Here is a 16,158-nt window from a genome sequence, read left to right as displayed (position 1 = left end):
CATTTGTTTGTCCAAGCAAATGACATCTGCAAGGAGTTCCTACTGCTCCTATTGGAAAGTTACACACGGTTACTAACAGCTACTGCGAATTGTCTCGTACACGTTGCACATGTACACACCATCTCTACTTCCTTAAACTCTGCGAGGCTCACAGGATCGTCCCAACTGACTGGGAGGCTCCACGGTGGAGGGAACCTGGTCCAGACCCCAGAGCAGGTGGGTGGGAAATCCAGGCTGTCAGACTGCAACCGTGCATTCTTCACCGCAAACACCGCAAGCTTTGAGCACGTGTTTCAGCAATGTGTTCCCATTTCCTCCACGTGCCCTGAAAGCACTCGCTGAAGCAGCGGAGCTCGGAGGGCTGGGAGGCCCGGGCAGAAGCCCTTGGGCGTGGAGCCCGGCTCTCGACGTGATCCCTGCGAGTGCCCCACCGCAGCTGAGCACTCCCTGGGCCAGAGCCACCAGCATCGCAGGAAGCCCCGAGGAGAACCAGACTCCTGGGGAAGGGAAGGAGGAGGGCGCTGCTCGGGGCAGTTCAACTGCGGATTCAACTCAAGGAATCAGCCGGCAGAGAGGAAGCCAAACTGCAGACCAAGCAGCTGAGAAGCAGAGCGCCCAGGCCAAGCACAGGCAGCCCAACCACCCCCCGAAATCAAATCACAGGCAGCCTGACCACCACCACACCGCAAATCACAGGCAGCCCGACCACCCCTCAAAATCACAGGCAGCCTGACCACCACCACCCCCCCAAATCACAGGCAGCCCAACACCCCCAAATCACAAGCAGCCCACCACCACCCCAAATCACAGGCAGACCGACCACCCCTCAAAATCACAGGCAGCCCGACCACCACCACCACCCCAAATCACAGGCAGCCCGACCACCCCCAAATCACAGGCAGCCCAACACCCCCTCAAATCATAGGCAGCCTGACCACCACCCCTCAAAATCACAGGCAGCCCGACCACCCCCCCAAATCACAGGCAGCCTGACTGTGGAAGGAGCCTCAGGTGGAGACAGGAGCCCCCGCCAAGAGGAAACAAAGGCGGCCCTCTGAGAAGCTGAGCGCGGGCTGAGGGGAGCGTGGCGGGCGGGAGAGCGCTGAAGCGCACCCGACTTCCCATGACTTCCCATCCCTACCCATCGCTACTTTTTAACTCAAACTCGTCTCTGAAAGAGGGCGATCTGCCTGGGGAAAGGACAAAGAGAGGTGAGGGAGATTAAGAGACAGAAACTTTCAGTTAACAAAACAAATGAGTCATCCATATTAATGCCACAGTGCAAATTAACTCAGCTCCAAGTTTTAAAAACCCTGTGGTAACAACAAGTCAAAGACAGGAAACGTTAACAATGTGGAGAATACAGCCAATAACCACCCAGCACATCTGTAGGTGACAGAGGACACACAGACTCATCACCATCACTGCGATCACGCTGAAATTACAGAAATACCAACGCACTGTGTTGTGCACCAGGACCTAACACAGTGTTCAGGTCTGCTGTACTTCAAAAACAAACTCACTCATGGAAAAAGAGATCATATTTGTGGCTGCCAGAGGTGGAGGTGAGGGAAGGTGGAGATCAGACGAGGGTAGTCAAAAGGTACAGACCAGCAGTTACAAGATAAACGCAAACCTGAGAAAAAAAATTTAAAAAGAGGCCGAAATTCAAGAGGGCCTCTGCATGCCCACCTGATGGGCCTGCCCGGCAACAAGAGGTCCAGACAAGCAGGAATCCCTGCCTGGTCCTCTAGTTCTGGCCTTTGCTCACGATTTAACCTATCCTGTACACACTGGGGGCCTCTCGGGTGGCTCCAGAGGTAAAGAGCCTGCCTGCCAAAGCAGGATATACAAGAGACGTGGGTTCCATCCCTGGGTCGGGAAGATCCCCTGGAGGAGAGCATGGCAACCCCCTCCAGTATTCTTGCCTGGAGAATCCCACAGACACACTGGCGGTTTAGGACAAGCAGGACATCCAGGCCCCGTCTGTCGTGGCTCTGGCACTTCTGGGGTCTCTCCAGCCAGGCCAATTCACTGACATCCCCTCACCAACGTGGCTCTTTGGATTTGCAATCCTGTTCTACAGAAGTTGCAGAGGCCCTACAGAGAGAAAACAGCCTCGAGGCCTGAATGTAAGGTCATCTGAAATTCTTTCCAAAGGGCAGGCAGGTGCAGGGGCCCACGGCCCCAGCCACATCTACCACATGCAGATGACCAGATACTTGCTGAGCTATGAGGAGGTCACAACATCAGAGCCAGTTATTGACGCAAGAAAAATTAAAAAACCAATTCTCCTGTATTTCACAGGGTTCTTATATACAATGCTCATAATTTTAAAAAGAACAGATATAGTAAATGGAATGAGTTACAGAGAGAATTGAAACCTTCAAGAAATAGATGAAAGAAATACAAAATTAATTTCTGAATGCTAATTAAACCTCTCAGAAGAGGGTCTACTGCAAATCCAAGGCAGGATCAAGTATCCTATAGGATGCTAGTACACGTATGTACACACACACACACACACACACGACAGATCTGATTCCAGAGCCTGGCATACAGGAACATCTTTCCAACACCACCAGCCTCAAGACCCCAGTCGTGAGTTCCCTTAAATGTTAAAAGCAGGGCCCCTCAGCTCATACATACACGGCTTCAGAAGGGGCGCAGAACTGCCCCCGACAAGGCGCAACTGCACCGAAAGGCACGCATTCCCACCCCCGGCCCCATCTCTCAGTCCCGGCCCATCCGACCCGGGACAGCCCCAAACAGCCTGACCCTCAGTCTCCGTGGGACGGGAGAAAGCGGCGGGCTGACTGCTCACTCCTGCTCAGACCACAGGAAGCCAGAGCCCCGCACGAGCCCGCCGGCGTTGTAAGGGCAGAAGCAGCGTGGATCAGCTTCGTCCTGACAGCTTCATTCTGCCACCACACGGGTCACCAGGCGGGACGGGGCACAATTGAGGGTCATCACAGGCACCTTAAGGCCCTGGAGGGTTTTCATCCAGGGAATGAAACAATGACCAACAGTCCGGACTATCACTCAGAGATTAGCTCAGAGGTGGGGGGAGGCAAGAGGGGAGGCTTAAAGGGTTACATTTAACCCCAGAGGCAGGAAGTTCCAGCAGAAAGGCTGTCATTCTACCCAAGTCTTGTTGGAACTAAAGCACAGCAGGAAAATCCAGCAAACCCAAGGGGAATTAGAGCCGGTCACAAGAGGAGGGGCCATGGGATTAATGGACTCTTTAATTTTCGAATTTCCGGAGGTTTACGGCTAATTAGGCCCTTTAGCCATACTGTAATGTGATCAGATTTCAGCTGGGTACGGGGAACAGCGAAGGTGGAAGATGGCGCAGAGATCACCGCAGGCCCCAGGGACTGCAGGCGAGGTCCGAGGCGCGCGCTTCCAGCCTCGATCCACACTGATTAGGCGCCTCTAATTTCCCAAACGGCGGCTCAGAGGGCACGGTGTGGTCTGCCCAACCTCCTCCTTCCCGGCAGTTCCCTAACGTGGGACGGGCGCACGCACGCACGCACGCACGTGGCTCACGGGCGGGGAGAAGCGGCACTGATTGGAGGCGCCCAGCAAACACACGTGGACGGAGAGACTCACACCTGTTCACCCGCCAGGGAGAGATACGGTGCTATCTTCTGCTGATTACATCCAAAACCAAGGCAGACAAACACCCAAGGCCGACAAGGAAGCAATAAACTGACAGTCACGCTGCTGGTGGCCCGACGACACGGCGTGTGATACTTTCGGGAAAACAACCTGGCAGTATTTGTCAACAGTTGTGAACATGTTCATACTTTGACATGGTAACGTTACTCCTGAGAGTTCATTCTACAAAAGGATCGAAAGACAAAGAAAACTGCAAAAAGGACCTCAGACACTGGATCACTGCTTGTAACGCAAAAACCTCGAAGCAACCTAAAGGTGGAATATTCCAGCAGTTGCTGCTGTGTCTGTCTTCCCTTCTCTGAGGATTACTGAGCAGCCACTAAGGAATCATAGTTATGAAGACTTTCTAATAATGTGGGGAAAGTCCTAAGTAATATTAATTTTTAATAGATTTTTTAGAGATGTTTTAGGTTCACAGCAAAATCTCACCAGAGGTAGAGTTCCCATGTAACTCCTCCCCTGACTTATGCATAACCTCTCCCATTAATCAGCACCCCCCACCACTCTGAGTGGTACCATGGTTGTAACTGATGAGCCTACGCTGACAATACCACCAACCCCCAAAGCCGGCAGTTCACATCACTCGGCTCCAAGCCCACTCTTGGTTCCTTACAGTCTGAGCGGGGGACAAGCATATAGTGACGCGGATCCACCTACAGGGCATCCCACAGACTAGTTTCACCGCCCAAAGCCCTCTGTGCTTGCTCTGTCTGGGCCTCTCCCCTTCTCCCCTAACCATTAGCAACCACTCATCTTTTTACTTTCTCCACAGTTCTGTCTTTTCAGAATGTCACATAGTTGGAATCACACGGTGCATAGCCTTTTTGCATTGGCTTCTTTCACTTAATAATATGCATTTAAGGTTCTTCCATGACTTTTCGGGGCTTGGCAGCTCAACACTCCATTGTCTAGATGTACCAGTTTGTTGATCCACTCAACCTGCTGAAGGACATCCTGGTTGCTTCCAAGTTTTGGCAGGAGGGGTTTTCAGACATTTAGAGTGGCCGTTCTGGAGTGGAAAGCTGCCTTACAAACAGTAAGTGTGCAAGGTTAGTGTGTGAACATAAGTTTTTCAGTCCTTGGGGTAAATACCAGGGAGCACGGTTGCTAGACCGTCTGTTGGGTCAACAGCATTTTGTTTTGTAAGAAACGAAGCCATCAAGCTGTCTTCTCAAACGGCTGCGCCACTCGGCATGTCCAGCAGCCACGGCCATCCCATCCTTGCCGGCCTCTGGTGGTGTCAGTGTTCTGGATTCTGGTCACCAACAGCCATACCGTTCACGGGGTTCTCAGGGCAAGAATACTCAAGCGGTTTACCATTCCCTTCTCCAGGGGACCACGTTTTGTCAGAACCCTCCACCATGACCCGTCCGTCTTGGGTGGCCCTACACAGCATGGCTCATAGTTTCGTTGAGTTAGACAAGGCTGTGGTCCACGTGATCAGATTGGTTTTCTGTGATTGTGGTTTTCAGTCTGTCTGCCCTCTGATGGAGAAGGATAAGAGGCTCATGGAAGCTTCCTGATGGGAGAGACTGACTGAGGGGGAAACTGGGTCTTGTTCTGATGGGCGGGGCCATGCTCAGTAAACCTTTAATCCAATTTTCTGTTGACGGGCGGGGCTGTGTTCCCTCCCTGTTGTTTAACCTGACTCAAACTAAGGTGGAGGTAATGAAGATAATGGCGACCTCCTTCAAAAGGTCCCATGCACACACTGCTACACTCAGTGCCCCCGACCCTGCAGCAGGCCACCGTGACCCACGCCTCCGCCAGAGACTCCTGGACACTCAGGGCAAGTCTGGGTCAGTGTCTTTTGGGGTCACTGCTCCTTTCTCCTGGGTCCTGGTGCACACAAGGTTCTGTCTGTGCCCACCAAGAGTCTGTGTCCCAGTCCTGTGTAAGTTCTGGTGGCTCTATGGTGGGGTTAATGGTGACCTCCTCTAAGAGGGCTTATGCCATACCCAGGTCTGCTGCACCCAGAGCCCCTGCCCCTGCGGCAGGCCACTGCTGACCCGGACCTCCTCAGGAGACACCCAAACACAGTTCTGGCTCAGTCTCTGTGGGGTCTCTGGGTCCTAGTGCGCACAAGGTATGTTTGAGCCCTCTGAGCGTCTCTGGCGGGTATGGGGTGATTCTAATCGAGATTTTGCCCCTCCTACCATCTTGCTGGGGCTTCTCCTTTGCCCTTGGACATGGGATCACTGACTCAATCGGCATGAATTTGAGTAAGCTCCGGGAGTTGGAGATGGACAGAGAAGCCTGGCGTGCTGCAGTCCACGGGGTCGCAAAGAGTGGGACACAACTGAGCAACTGAACTGAACTGAACAGCTATACAGTAGTATCTCATTGTTTGGTCATACTGATTTTTAAAAAAGAAAATAAAAAAATTATATGGAGCCTGTAACTAATCAAAAACCACAGGTATACACAAAAAGGACTCACAGAAAATTAAAAAAAAAAAAGTTGTTAAAAGCAATTTTTCTTCTAGGATCCAAACTTCCCCCACTGAAGCTTATGTTGAACCATATGAAACTGCCAATGATCACCCATCTCTGGCCTACAAAAATGGCAATTTCATATGGTTCAACCTAATAGTTATATAATTCAAATAAGTTTTAATAAATTCAGACATTTGCAACGTTTATCTTTATTCTATACCACCACCCACTCTTTGAGGAAACATTTCCAAACACATGAGTAAATGGGTTGATGGGTCTAAAATCCATCTTTAGAATTTTATAATCCAAAATAAAAGTAAAGAAACCCTTCTAAAAGGATGTGAAACAGCTAACAGAAAAAACAGCTGAAGCAAGTCTCACCACATTTAGGCCCGATTCTGAACACTGCAGCCAGGTTCTGCACCCGCTACCATGACGGCACTTCTATGCCATAAATTCAAACAACTGGCAGAGAGCCTTCACCGGGTCAGGAAAGCCAGAACGTCAAGTCAAACACTGGAGCGATTCTCTGCAGGGGCGGGGGGGGAGTCCGGCCCCTCCTGGACTTGCCCTCTGGTTTCTGCCTGCCCTTCCACCGGCCCTTCTCCAGGCCAGCGGCTGAGAGGACGTTCGCTTCCCTTTTCTGGCCTCAGGACAAGGCTGATTGATTCTGCGAAGCACCCGGATTCCTTGTGCCCAGAAGACAGGATCTGAAGGGCAGGAAGGCTCCCTGTGAGGGAGGAAGGCGGAAGGCCCGTCTACAGAGGTGGGGCCGTTTGTTTAAGTAGAAGCGCCTGTGCAGAAAATATCCAGACAAGTGTGTCTATCAAACTCTAAGCTTGAGTCTGTGGTGGGGGGGAGTAAGGGTGCTTTCACTCTCCAAGCTACACATTTCTATGTTGTTCAAATAGATAAGGGGTTACTTTTGCAGTCAGTAAAAAGTGAAGTCGCTCAGTCGTGTCCGACTCTTTGCGACCCCATGGACTGCAGCCTAGCAGGCTCCTCCGTCCATGGGATTTTCCAGGCAAGAGTACTGCAGTGGGGTGCCACTGCCTTCTTTTGCAGTCAGTAAAACACTAAGGAAATGAGAGAGAATGGGAAATGTTTTGACTGACCTCTTATCACTCCTCGCTCAGCCTGCCAGCCCCTACTTCACCGTTTCCACGTGGCAGGATTTCTTGATTCAAAAAGAGGGGAAAAGGGGGGTTCGGAAAAAGAAACATCTTGTACCAGAGATTACCAGGACGGAGCACTGTACTCGGAGCGCCCTCCGCCCGTGTGCCCTCTGCTGAGCTGCAGCACCCAGCCCCTTCGGAGCAGCCGCCAGGGCAGGGCGGCAGCCCAGGACTCTGACCAAAGACGCACTTACTGCCACAGGGCCCCGGCCTCAGGGGACCAACCCGGGCAGCTCTGCGGAGGGGCACCAGAGCCGGGCTAACCAGGTGTCTCCTTAACTCGTCAAAACCACCCCAGGCGGCAGGTCCCCGAGATCCACGGCCCTGTACTGAGGACGGGAAAAGGAGCAATCGGGATGAAACTTCACGGGACCTCCCTGGGGGCACGGTGGGTAGGAATCCGCCTGCCAGTGCAGGGGACATGGGCGCAATCCCTGGTTTGGGAAGATCCCACCCGCCGCAGAGCAACTGAGCCCGGGGGCCACAACGACGGGAGTCTGTGCTCAGGAGCCTGGGAGCCACGGCTCCTGAAGCCCGAATGCCTAGAGGCCGAGCTCCACGCCCAGAGCAGCCTGCGCACCACATCCAGAGAAAGCCAGCACGCAGCCATGGAGACCTGGTGCAACCAAAAATGAAAGAATGAAGCTTCACGAAGGCACAGGCTCTCTTGCCCTTTGGCTCACGGGAGAGTCGCGGGCAGTACAGCTGGCGGAGGCGGGAGGGAAGCCGTCCAGGCTCAGAGACGGGGCATGATGTGCACGAGGCACTGTCCAGCCAGTAAGCAGGTGGCAGACCAAGTGGACCTCCGGCTCCGAGTCTGTGAGCCTGTCCTCGGGCCTCTCCCGCTCAGGGGCTCCGGGGAACCGGGCGATGCTTCAGGACCAGGGTCGGCCCTTCCCCTCTCCCCGCAGGCCACCGCCACTCCCCGGTGTCCTGGGCGTCCAGAGGGCGTTCCAACAGAGGGGGTTCAACGCAGGCCTTCCACAGAGACGCGCGAGGGGCACGGGCACTTGCCACGTGAGCTGGCCTCTGCCCAGGCCACCCGCTCACCTTGCTCCTAAACTCCCAACATTGGCACGACTGTTTAAAAAACAAAACAAAACCTGATTGAATTTTTACTTAAGAGTTGTAAATGTTTAAGGAAGCAATCTATTTTTAAAACAGCCATTGCATATAGATTTAAGTGAAAACGAGTTGAGAATGAGGCAGACCCAAGTGGGAATTCTGAATCCCACAGTGAACTGCCAACACACATGACTACAGGTGAACCCCGGAACCCTGCAGAGCCTCCGTGCGCTCATCTGTGAAACTAGGAAAACACCTACTCCCCTGGGACCAGATGATTACATTATTCCACTTAAATGAGATAACACATTTACTTACTGTCCTGGGTACAACTGCTGACAAGCACGGACATTCAAAAAACAAGTGTTATTGCTATTGAATACAAAATAATAAACCTGACTATACACGAAAGGACTTTAAAAAGCCCATCTGGTCCAATATTCTCATTACTGATGGGGACACGGAGGTCCAAGGAGGGTAAGTAACTTAGGTAACTTCTGATTATCTAACACAGCACCTACCACGGGCCTTATAAATAGTGAGTACTGTATAAATAACGAGAATTCCAGAAAAACATCTACTTCTGCTTCACTGACTACGTTCAAGCCGTTGTGTGGATCACAACAAATTGTGGAAAATTCCTAAAGAGTTGGGAATACCAGAACACCTTACCTACCTCCTGCAAAATCTGTATGCAGGTCAAGAACCAACATCTGGAACCAGACATGGAACAACGGACTGGTTCAAAATTAGGAAAAGAGCACATTAAGGCTGTATATTGTCACCCTGCTTATTTAACTTATATGCAGAGTACATCATGAGAAACGCTGGGCTGGAAGAAACACAAGCGGGAATCAAGATTGCCAGGAGAAATATCAATAACCTCAGATATGCAGATGACACCACCCTTACGGCAGAAAGTGAAGAAGAACTAAAGAGCCTCTTGATGAAAGTGAAAGAGGACAGTGAAAAAGTTGGTTTAAAACTCAACATCCAGAAAACTAAGATCATGGCATCTGATCCCATCACTTCATGGCAATTAGATGGGGAAACAGTGGAAACAGTGACTGACTCTATTTTTAGGGGCTCCAAAATCACTGCAGATGGTGACTGCAGCCATGAAGTTAAAAGATGCTTGCTCCTTGGAAGAAAACCTATGACAAACCTAGACGGTATACTGAAAAGCAGAGACATTACTTTGCCAACAAAGGTCTGTCTAGTCAAGGCTATGGTTTTTCCAGTAGTCATGTATGGATGTGAGAGTTGGATGGTGAAGAAAGCTGAGCGCCGAAGAATTGATGCTTTTGAACTGTGGTGTTGGAGAAGACTCTTGAGAGTCCCTTGAACTGCAACGAGATCCAACTAGTCCATCCTAAAGGAAATCAGTCCTGAATATTCATTGGAAGGACTGATGCTGAAGCTGAAACTCCAATACTTTGGCCACCTCATGCGAAGAGCTGACTCGTTGGAAAAGACCCTGATGCTGGGAAGGATTGGGGGCAGGAGGAGAAGGGACGACAGAGGATGAGATGGCTAGATGGCATCACTGACTCGATGGACATGGGTTTGGGTAAACTCCGGGAGTTGGTGATGGACAGGGAGGCCTGGCGTGCTGCGATTCTGGGGGTTGCAAAGAGTCAGACACGACTAAGCAACTGAACTGACTGACCTTTACTTAAACAGTGGCTTCAGTTTCTTAAATCCTATTGTCTGCTAACAACACTACGGAAGATGAGAAGGTAAAAGACCTCAACAGCCTTCTTTCTTCTATGCAAATCTGCACATTCCATGGAGCCTGATTTCCCTCAGAAAATTCACAACAGTATATCCTTGGGGGAAGGAGGAATACTGAAGCCCAGAAAGGAGTGAGGACCAGGGACAGGTGAAACTATGTCTTCAGTAAAAGGAGTCCTGAGCAAATACATAATTTGCACCACTGTCCTCCACATTAGCAAACTGAACTTTCTTCAAAATAGGTCAGCAAGCCACCCATCTAGCCTCACTTACACAGCAAAACAGGGCGGGCATTACCTCTGCTAACCATCTGTGGTTTTGCAACAGGATGTGATTGGTGCACAAGCTAATTTCCTTCACAATTCTGATGCCAGAGCATTCATGTGACCCCGTCAAGGCCCAGCAGAACCTCACAGTCACCCTCTCTGCAGCCATGCCCGCCGAGCTCCCAGCAGGCCAGGCTGCCACCCCACCCAGGAGGCAGGAAGACAGCTCTGCACACTTAGTTCGGAGGACACTAGGACACAGGCCCAAATCAGAGACTGGACAGGAACCTTCTCATATGGTGTTTAGGCCCATTCAAGAAACACAGGGTGCCAGAAGTATCTTTATAATAGTTCACCCTTTATCTGAAAAGTGGGGGAGGAACAGAATTTATTCATATTTGTCTGTTATGTTGAAAAATATGAGGACAGGAAAAAAAAAATCTCTACACAAAAACTCACCACTGAAGATTTATAAGAGAACTATTCATAACATCCAAAACCCGGAAACAACCCCAAATGTCCATCAACTGGTGAATGGGCAAGCTAACTTACCCAGACCATGGGATACGACTGGTTCCCCTGGTGGCTCGGACGGTAAAGCGTCCGCCTGCAGTGCAGGAGACCCTGGTTCGATCCCTGAGTCGGGAAGATGCCCTGGAGAAGGAAATGGCAACCCACTCCAGTATTCTTGTCTGGAAAATCCCACGGACAGAGAGGAGCCTGGTAGGTTACAGTCCACTGGGTCACAAAGACTCGGACACGAGTGAGTGACTTCACTTTCACTTTGGGATACTACGGAGTCCCAAACAGCTCTAAAAAGGAACAAAACAGCAATATATGCAACAAGAATCTCAAAAAGAAAAACCATGCTAAGTGAAATCGGTCAAGCACAAGACTATGTACTATGATTCCATTTCTATGAAATTACAGAAAAGGCAGAACCACGGTGACAAAGCAGCTCAGTAGTTGCCCAAGGAAGGGGGGAGGGCGTACAAAGCAGCCCTTTTTGAGAGAGCCTTTTGGGTGGGGGAACTATTCTGTAACTTGACTGTGGGAGTGGTTATGGGATTATTAACAAAACTCATTAAACTGGACACTTAAAATGGGTGAGTTTTACTGTATGTAAATAATGCCTTCGGAGAAGGCAATGGCACCCCACTCCAGTACTCTTGCCTGGAAAATCCCATGGACGGAGGAGCCTGGTAGGCTGCAGTCCATGGGGTCGCTAAGAGCCGGACACGACTGAGCGACTTCACTTTCCCTTTTCCCTTTTCATGCACTGGAGAAGGTAATGGCAACCCACTCCAGTGTTCTTGCCTGGAGAATCCCAGGGACAGCGGAGCCTGGTGGGCTGCCGTCTATGGGGTCGCACCGAGTCGGACACGACTGAAGCGACTTAGCAGCAGCAGCAAATAATGCCTTGAAGAGACCCTAGAAATGTTAGCAGTGGTTACCCAGGGCTCAAGGATTTAGGAAGGGAAGGGCAAGCTGGAGAAGAAGAACAGGAGGGAGATTTTTCATTACACAATGTTTTAGCTACGTATTTTTATTTCTGGAAGTTATGAGTGTATTGCCTTTTCCAAAACTGAGTTACAATTCTTTTCCAGCCAAATGCAGAGGAGGGCTTTGTACACAGGCTCAGCTGGGCCAGTGTGGTCCGACCCCGGGTTCCTGCTGGAGGGTTACAGACATGAAAGGCTTCAAGCAGGTGCGGGTGGGGAGGAGGAAAGGTCTCTGATCCAACAGGAGTTGCGTGTGGAAAACTAGCCCTCTCGTCGCTCTCGGGGAACCAGGCCTCCTGCCACAGGTTAGAAAAACCACAGCTGCCATTTACCGGGCACTTCCTGTATCCCAGGTGCTACTCCTAATTTGGACAGCATCACCTCATTAGGATAATCAACAGCATGAATGCAGCCCTCACTGCCTGCTAGGTACCAAGGAGGGTACTTTACCTGCTTATTTAAGTATCTCCAACAGACCCCGTGATGAGGAACTTGTCCCAGAGAGTCACACGAAGCCCCGAGCGGTGCAGCTGAAAGTGGAGCAGCGAGAACCGAAACCCAAGCAGTCCGGATCCAGAAGCCAAGCTTTACATGGCTGTCCAAGAACAACTCTGCTCCCAGGACAGAGGCGACACTAAGGTCTACACCACGCAGGCTGAGGGCGGGCAGGGAACCCACATCAGACACCACACAGCTCGATGCATCTGGCCTCCTTTGCAGCGAGAGCACCCTACCAGGAGGGCCCTAGGTTCCTGCATCAGGGAGGAGGAGCCAGAAGGACGGAGAGTCACAGTGCCGCCGGGCTCCGAACCCTCCCTCTGTGCCCTCAATCAAGCTGCTTCCTTCCTCACTGCTAACGAGCAGTGAGCACCGAAACCCAAATAGAAATAGGAAGCACATTTGAAGATAAACTGCTCTCGAACTCCTGTGTTTTAAAGGTCTCTATTTCTTTGAACAAATCAATTACATGTCCAGGTCAAAGTCCTGAGCTGCTGTCAGAGGGGCTAGGAAACCATGGCGGTACCACTGCCCTGCATCCTTTCAACTCCTGAGCCCGAAGGGACCCGGTGCTCTTCAGGCCAACGTGAAGCAAATGAGGCCAGGAGGCAGGAGGGAACAGGTCATCATCACACAGTGGGTCAGGGGCCAAGATGCAGTCAGGGTTCCAGACTCCTGGAGCAAGTGCTCTTTCTGCCACTCTGGCATTTTCCAGAGCATGGTATGCAGGTCACCGGGGTTTGAGAAAAGTGTGTCAGATGCGATACAAACCAATGCAATTTAGTGGTTTACCTATTTTTAATATGCATGGAAAAAATATAACTAAGCACATCAAAAGTGTGATTTTATAGATGTTTCTGCTTCAAGTTGACTGAGGTGTTAGGCTCAAGACAATTTAAAGAAAAACATTCCAGAGACAATAAACTGAGCTGGTAGACAGTCAAGTAGCGGAACATGTCCTCCGCCATCCTGGGCTCACTCCGGGGGCTTGCTTAAATCTTACAGCAAGCAAGAATAAAAGGAAAGGATGAGACAGAAAGAAGGGAGAATGGAGGAAGCCAGAGGAACAGCAGAGGTGTGGAGTCTCGCCGTGGTCCCCACAGGTGACTCAGCTCCTGCACAGGGACCCAGGGCCCTGCAGCGGAGGACATCAAAGTGCCTCGCTCCCCCGCTGTTCAATCCCCCGACTCCTGTCGAGCTGACCGAGCCTACGCTACACCCCAAACACGCTAAGGTCCAAACATCAAGTGTCAGCACAGTCGAGGGAGTCAAGGTCCTGCATCCTATGGACACCACTCAAAGACTATTGTCAAGGTGACCTCCCTCTGTTCCCTACACCAGAGCCAGCTGTCAGTGTTTGAGCCCTTTCCTTGCCTCAATGACTCTCTTTTCTCTTCGGCTACATGAGCCCTAATCACCAGGGCTGCTTTGGTTTAAAGGACAGTTCGGGTTCACACGTCTCCAAGTCAGCATCAGATGCTCGGAAGTGCAGCCAGAAACGCTGCAGGGTGGCGGCGCTCCCCTGGGCTCCATCCGCCCCGTCCCCGTGGGTCCAGATCGGGAGGAGTCTCATCTACGACAGCCAGGGAGGGATTTCCCTGCTGATCTAGTGGTTAAGAATCCACCCTCCCCAGAGCTCCATCTGCCCTGTCCCCGTGGACCCAGATCGGGAGTCTCATCTAAGATCGCCAGGGAGGGGCTTCCCTGCTGATCGAGTGGTTAAGAATCCACCTTCCAATGCAGGGGATGTAGGTTCAGTCCCTGGTTCAGGAACTAAGATCCCAAATGCAACTAAGACCCAACAGAGGCAAATCGATAAATAAAACAATCTCCAGGGACACAAAGGGCCTTATCATCACGCCATAGTCCGGCCTCCTCTAAGAGCCAAGGGCACATCTTTCTAAGACAGGGAACAAAGTGACTTGCAAAGTCTTATCAGATCTTATCAGACTTTGAGACTCACTGATTTAGCAGAAAAATAGGTATCAAATACTCATAGGGATTATCCTTCCCTCCACACCACCCATCTACCAAAAAAAAAAAAAATCGAAACGTGGAAGAACTCTACTAAAGTCTTATTTTTAAAGCATCCTCACTGTAACTACATCTCCCTCCCCAGGCAGGCGCAACACAGGCCACAACCCAGGCTTGCTGGGCAGCTGGCAGGAATCGTCAATTGTCTTTAACTGCAAGTGCCATTCTGCAAATTCACCCACTCGCTAAAATGTATGGGTAACCCCCAAATCAATACTTGGGGCCACTGGCGCCGTCATCCAGACACACGCAGAGTGGAGAAGAATGCGTCCGCCCAATGCGCCCGACCCAGCCACGTGTGAACGAGGCGGCCTCTGCCCTTCTAGCTGCAGCTCTGCTGTCAACAGAGCGCTTCTCACAACCTTTCAGCGCCACACTTCCCACCTCGTTGTTGACTCTGCTGTTTAAAAACGGCCCCAGCGCAGTGCTGTCCAGCGTCTCAAGCATCGAAGGGCTGAGATACCCATACAGAGACAACACGTGATGGACAAACTGTCAGCCCTGGCTTCAACGAGAATGAGTCAACAATATATGTGAAGTATGGTGTCCTTAGGCAGAAACACACATAAAACAGGGAAAAAAACATTTTTTTTTAATGTTTCACATTAGCTCCTCATCTTAGAGCTGAAACTCGTCTCAGAGCTGAAAACTCACCTCCTTTTTACCAACTTCTCCCTACTCTCCCCAACTCCTGACCCACGTCAGTCAACTTTCTACTCTGTCTCTAGGAGTCTGATTTTTTTTTAAGAGTCCACATATAAGTGATACTATGCGCTATCTGTGTTCCCCGGTTATGTAATAACCAGGCGACAAAAACGTCACCAGAGCATTCCAGGAACCTTACCATGCTCCCCTGGGAGCAACGGTTCAGGATTTGCTAAGTCAGTGTTGGTGGTGACTTGACAGAATGAAAACCCAGAGCAACAAGAACAGGCTGCATACACTCGGGCAAGGAGAGCAGGCGCACACTTTCAGACACAAGCTACGGGAGCGAAGTCACAGCAGGGGAGGAAAAGCGACAGAAAGCGTGGGACAAAGACCCTCAGTGAGACCCTACGTGTCCGACTCTCAGAGTGAACGTCGCTCAGCCGTGTCTGACTCTCTGAGACCCCATGGACTATACAGTCCAGGGAACTCTCCAGGACAGAACGCTGGAGTGGGTAGCCTTTCCCTTCTCCAGGGGATCTTCCCAACCTAGGGATCGAACCCAGGCCTCCCGCACTGCAGGCGGATTCTTTACCAGCTGAGCCACTAGGGAAGTCCGACTCTAGCGTAATGGTTAACCAAATGACCATATCAACCAGTCGAAATATTAGTCATTTAAAATGTTCTTGAAGGGTTCATAACAAGAAAATCTTATAAGGAAAAAAGGAGACTATAAAATTAACACAGGGGGACTTCCGTGATGGTCCAGTGGTTAAGAATCTGCCTGCCAATACAGGGGAGAAGGCAATGGCACCCCACTCCAGTACTCTTGCCTGGAAAATCCCATGGACGGAGGAGCCTGGTAGGCTGTAGTCCATGGGGTCGCTAAGAGTCAGACATGACTGAGCGACTTCACTTCACTTTTCCTGTTCATGCACTGGAGAAGGAAATGGCAACCCACTCCAGTATTCTTGCCTGCAGGATCCCAGGGATGGCGGAGCCTGGTGGGCTGCCGTCTAGGGGGTCGCACAGAGTCGGACACGACTGAAGCGACTTAGCAGCAGCAGCAGCCAATACAGGGGACGACCCCTGGTCAGGGAACTAAGATCCCACATGCTGTGGG

The 16,158-nt window shown here is 51.1% G+C and overlaps 1 protein-coding gene across 9 annotated transcripts in view; it reads right to left on the bottom strand.

Moving 5' to 3' along the window:
* Positions 1-16,158, bottom strand: part of CAPZB (capping actin protein of muscle Z-line subunit beta) — a 136,743-nt gene that overhangs the window by 104,879 nt on the left and 15,706 nt on the right. For 2 of the 9 annotated variants that reach the window (XM_081574906.1, XM_081574907.1), the window contains exon 1: positions 12,309-12,617. The exons of 6 other annotated variants lie outside the window; for them this stretch is intronic. The gene's annotated coding sequence lies outside the window, so the exon portion shown is untranslated. Of the gene's footprint in view, positions 1-12,277; positions 12,618-16,158 lie in introns of those variants that run through there. One more of the 9 variants, XM_081574901.1, reaches the window with a different exon arrangement.

Source organism: Giraffa tippelskirchi, chromosome 3, assembly GCF_054371585.1.
Source record: "Giraffa tippelskirchi isolate mGirTip1 chromosome 3, T2T-mGirTip1v1.2.pri, whole genome shotgun sequence".
Taxonomy (NCBI): Eukaryota; Metazoa; Chordata; class Mammalia; order Artiodactyla; family Giraffidae; genus Giraffa; species Giraffa tippelskirchi.
This window is presented reverse-complemented; position numbering and strand designations above follow the sequence as displayed.